Raw genomic sequence first — 6,000 nt, forward strand, 5'->3', positions numbered from 1 at the left:
GGTGCATCATCCTTCACAGGATAGAGGACTAGGCTAAAGAGAACAAAGTGATAAATAAGGTGCAGTATGGATTTAGAGAAGGACTAGGAATTCAAGAGAAGTTTTTGAATTTACACTTAATCATGAAAAAGTACACTGCAGATACAGAGGGCCTATGGATCTTTCCTTTACGGATCTTAGGGCCAGATGTAGCAAAATGACATTTGCGAATTGCAAATTGCGAGTACTAGCGACTCGCAATTTGCAAGTCGCAAAATGTCATGCAGAAAGGTGTCTCAGACACCTTCTGCGAGTCGGTATGGGGTCGCAAAGACCCACCTCATTAATATTAATGAGGTGGGTCGCAAATTGCGGCCCCATACCGACTATGGGCACTCGCTAACATGGAGGCCTGCTGTAGTCAGCAGGCCTCCATGTTAGCGACCTGCTTTTAAATAAAGCAGTTTTTTTTTTTTTTTAAATCTAGCCCGTTTTCCCTAAGGGAAAACAAGCTGCATTTCAAAAAATCCGAAACCTTTTGTTTCGGTTTTTTCAGGGCAGGGAGTGGTCCCTTGGACCACTCCCTGCCCTGAAAAAATGTTTTGGGGTCCATTCACAAAGGGGAAGGGGTCCCATGGGGACCCCTTCCCGTTTGCGAATGGGTTACCATCCACTTCAAGTGGATGGTAACTGCGACTCCATTTGCGACCGCATACGCGGTCACAAATGGAATTGCATACCATTGCGAATCGCAAATAGGAAGGGAACACCCCTTCCTATTTGCGATTCGGAAATGCATTTTGCGAGTCGGATCCGACTCGCAAAATGCATTTCAACATAGCAAAGTGGCTTTTGCGAGTCGCAAACGGCGTTTTTCGTCGTTTGCGACTCGCAAAACCCTTGCTACATCTGGCCCTTAATACTGTATTTGATCGGGTTAACAAATCAAAGCTGTGGGATATTTCGGTACAGATGGGTCCTCCAGTGTGAACTTTTTACGTGCCCTACACAGTGGTGTGACTGCCTCTGTGAGGTATGGCCCAGAAGGTGAGTATACTGTTCCCTTTAGCTTAGCCAGAGTGGTTTGTCAAGTCTGTTTCCTTTCCCCTATCTTATTCGTTCTGTACATCAACAGGTTAAGTGACTTTTTGAATCTCAATGACAAGGACCAGCAAAGGTGGGATCTATGTTTGTCCCAGCACTGCTTTACGCAGATAATGCCATGCTAATCACACACACCCCAAAAATATTGAGAGGCCTCATTGTTTGTTCTGTCACGTTTATGGATGACTTTGACCTCATCACCAATATTTCTAAAACTCATTGTATGGTCTGTGGTCACCAAAAATCAAAGGTTTGACCCATCACTATTAAGGGAAAGCCCATTTTGAGACTTAAGTGATTTTTCATACTTAGGGGTGACCTTTGCTGTGCAGAGTTCCTGGTTACCCTGCATTCCATATAGATGTCTTCGCTTCACCCATTACGTGGGGGATGTTTTTGAGTTAGTCAGAAAGGTGGGAAACAAACCTGTGTTACTCATTCCTGAAATTATAAATATTAATGTGTCCCAGTCTTGACTCATGGTGCTCAGTTTGCTAGTTTTCAACCTTCAGAACATGGTCTTGGAAGGAGTATGTGTTGCACATCAGTTGTTTAGAACTGCTTGCAGGATTTATTACAAAGAAAAGCTTCACAAAGGACAATGTTTGTCCTTCAGCAGATAAACAATACCTCTGCAGTAGAGTACATAAATCATCTTGTGGAACTTGTTGAACTCGATCCAAACCATTAGACAATTTAACCAAGAGGTGATGAGGATTGTTCCTCAAATACCGAATATCTGTTCATGTGGAGTATTGTGAAGGGAGTCACTTGGTGGCAGGCTTGCTCTGCAGGCACAAGCATTACATGGATTACCACCTTCCCTGTATAGTTTTTTTTCTGTCCAGCAGATGATGTGGTGCCCCCTTTCAGACAGTACAGAGATTTTTTACATTTACAGTTTGAGGCCAGATTTAGAGACTTTGACGTATATGTGGTTGTTCATTATTGAGTTGCAGGAGAATATTATGCCTTATTGTTTCAAAGTGGTTGACTCAAGATTTCAGACAAGAGGTATCATTATAAATCATCAATTTTCTCTGGAGGTCACAGATTTGCCTTTCAGTACATCTGGAATTGTGAATGCCCTATGTCAGTAAAATGATCTTATTTTGCATCAAATGCATAACCTGATAATCTTGAAATGATATGTAAATGTACCGGCCTTTTGGAACATTCTTCAGCTCCCAATATCAACCCTTGCACTGCTGACATTTCCAAAGTTTACAATTCTGCTTGGCAAGCTTGTTATCACTGGTGCCTACATGGGGCTGTAGTTCCCTTACCACAGATATGATTTCTACCTTTTCTTAGTAACACATGGTACGTCAGATTCAGTGATCATTGGCAATAGGTCTGCTATTTCCGCTGGACATATGAGAATATATAGGAAAACGTTTGGGGACATTACATTTGTCAGTTAAGAAATATTGCGACTTTGCGTTGTTACTCTGGTGAAAGAATTATTATTTGCTGGCTAGAGAGCATTACTCTGTCTTTCAAAGCTCTGTCAGCCATGATATATTTCTCTGCTTCATTCTGCTTAAGAGATCTCAAAGGCTTATGCCCAATTAATAAATAAGGCTCCCAGTCTTACAATTTTACTGATTTTTGCTGCTAAATACAGACAGAAAAATATGTAATTTCCTATCTATATTTATTTAAAACAAAAATGAAAAATATGGAAAATAGGTTGTCCTTTGGAACATTCTCACTATTGTCAATCATGGGTGGCAGGTCAATAGCTGGTAAGATTGACAGATATGGGAGTAAAAAAGAAAAAAAATCCTATTGAAGTTTATCTAACTAAATGTACAGATATTTGAGCAGTTCTACAAAATAAATGACTGCATTGTACTGGAAATTTGTAGACACTGCTGACATTCAAATATGAGTATACTTTTATTTGATAAAGAAAAGAGGAAATATATCCATTGCAACTTTGTGTTTACTCTGAAAGCAAAATATATAGAGGAATGTACATATAAAATGAGCAGAAATTAATATGGATATATACAGACGGAAATCTCAAAAATAAATATCATAAAACCAGGAGTCCTCAGAGTAATGCTAGAAAATGGACTACATCTGGCAATGGTTTTTGGTGTATAGGAAAAACAAAACAATTTCAGTGCATAGGAGAAAGCTTTACTTTTAAGATCATCTAAAATGCTATATTGTTAGATGCCTGAACGTGTACCAACTCAGAACAAGCAAACTATAAATATCAGTGTTGATGCTGGAACTAAGCGAATATTTTTTTATTGACCCAGCTGACATGCTAACATATTGTGTGTGCTAGGGCTTTGGTCTGCCCATGATGATTCTGATGTCCAGTTCCTGCTCTGTGACTTCGAGGAGTGCACCAAGCATGACATCAGACTACTGTCCATGTCCTGGATGGTTGACATCAATCGGTGGTGGCATTATGATGATTTATGTGAACTAATAATACTGAATAGAATTTTGTCATGGTTTAGGAAGGGTGTAGTGCCTAAAGTCCCCACTCATGTAAAATTTCATATAGATGTAGCACCCAGACTCTTGAACTGATAGCCCTTGTGCTAATTGAGTGTGTGTTTGTAAGGTATGGACATGTCTTATGTTGAGAGCATAATTGCTGGGACCGGTGGGATCCATTGTGTATGGCCTGTGGTTTGACATGGGACAAGATGGAACATGAGATACGCTTCAACATACAGTGGTAATGTGTTGCCTGAAATCTTAGAGCTGGCAGGAGAAGCCCCAGGCACTGAAGTGTCGGAGGAAGGGGAAAAGGACTACTCTTAGAAATTCTATGAAAATATTTTAACAGGGTATTGATGGTTAATCCTTCCTAAGCACTGAAATCTGGCTAATGGTAGGTGAATGGGAGTTAGTCAGCAGATTCTGTTGTTATGGCCTGTCCTTTTGACTTTTGCTGCCCAGATTGCTACTGTAGGAAGGCTGTTGCCAGACAGGTGCAGAGTCTTAACATTTGGTCGTGCCCATGCTTTGGATAAGCTTGCCCACAGACACCAGAATTACTAAACTCTGTGAGAATCTTCGACCTGCACAAAGGCTGTGTCTGCACTGCAGCCAGATAGTGAAATTTGCAAAGAAACCACCCAAACCAATTACTTGACTTTAGACAGTGAATCATCATCCCCTGACTGAAAAATGAGTTTGAATGGGGGCCTAAACCAGCCAGGGGACTTCACCTGATTGGAGACGCTGTAGGTCTACCTAGTGCCTAGATGCCTGGCTGGCTGCTGAGGGAACAACAGAAAATGCCTGGCCCTGTATAAAGGGAAACTTTCCAAGAGAAAAACCAAGCCATGTTCTTGGCATGTGGAGACCCAAGAAGAGATGACTTGTACTTGGAGCGTAACCATACTGACCTGTGCTGTAAGGGGTCACCCGGCCTCCCAACATGGTTCATTTACATGAAGCACTGATAACCCCAGAGCAACAGTGTGCCTTTCAACATCACTGCAGTGTGACCAGAAAGACATGGTTTACTACTGCCTCGATGCACTGTGCAACCTACAGACCCACCATCACTGCTGTTCAGGAGGACCCATTAAACAGACAAGAGACCACAACTGCTGAAGACGAAAGACTGTTTCCAAAGTCTTCTCCACTGTATGTACCTAGTGCAAGATCCCAGAGATGGGCCACTGCCCATGATCCTGCTTCCTTTGACAAGGATGCTTACTGTGTGACTATGAAGAGCACAGCACTGTCTCTAAGCTGGATTGCACACACCAAATAGGTAAAACAGACCTGAAATCATGCCCGTTTTACAGGCCTACAACCTGAAAGTCTGAGACACTGTCTTGAACTCAACAAAATAAGTCTGCATGTTAGGGAGGTGAATGATTGACATTGACAGTGCCACCCATAATTAATAAAAGAGGGTCAATTGGCAGGAAAGGGAAACTTTAATACTCAGACAAAAGTATTAAGAAAATATGCACAACAAGGCTGGTCCAGTTCTCACAATATGTAGATTTATTCAACTAATAGTATCATTTCAGAATGCAAAGTCAATACAATATGTAAATCAGCAAAAAAACAAAATCATAATAAAATAATTTAAGTACTGTGCCCTTAAGAAGGCTTAAGTAATTAAGCAAGCACTGCAATCTGGCAATCTTTATAAATAATAGTAAAAAGGCCCTTAATACCGAATGGACCACAAACATGTAGCTCTGTCTAAGCAGAACGATCAGAAAGATGTCTAGTAGGAAAGTGAGAAATCTGGTTCTTCCTCAAATAACATCTTTTTATAATGCTCTGGACAATGAAAGTGCACAATTCTCACAGGATGACATTGTGTAATAGCAGCATTTAAATGTTACTTGTGCAGCACCAATCACATCCTTATTTTAAAATTACACCTACTTGCACATCATTCTCATTGGTTGTTAAATACATTATTTGTGACACAGAAGAAATCATATGTTTTTATCAAGGCAAAACAGAAAAAATCCTAAGGAAATTTTGTTGAAGAACATTGCAGAGGTGTGCAACATCAGAGCATCCTTCCCCAGGTAGGTAGTGAAACATTATTTTGTTACATGGAAACAGAGACCATGGTTTGCAGATAGATTTTAAATGATTTTCTGAAAGCAAAGGGCAACCTAGTTATACTAACTAAAATAAACCTAACTCAGGCACTATCATTTGAATAAAATATTTCACTTCTACAACATTGTGAAGTCTTTTGCTCAAGGTTAGGTTACCAAGTATGGTATTTGCTTGAACAGCCTTATAGTGATCTCGCACATGCACCTCATTCTTGCTTCTGATCACCGTCAATTGCTGCTGGGACACTGAAGAGATTGTTGTCACCATAGGGACTGTATTACGCATTGTAGATGGTGTTAGTGGAATAACACAAAATAATGTCCCCCCTACAGAATGTGATGAATC

Source organism: Pleurodeles waltl, chromosome 4_1 (assembly GCF_031143425.1).
Source record: "Pleurodeles waltl isolate 20211129_DDA chromosome 4_1, aPleWal1.hap1.20221129, whole genome shotgun sequence".
Taxonomy (NCBI): Eukaryota; Metazoa; Chordata; class Amphibia; order Caudata; family Salamandridae; genus Pleurodeles; species Pleurodeles waltl.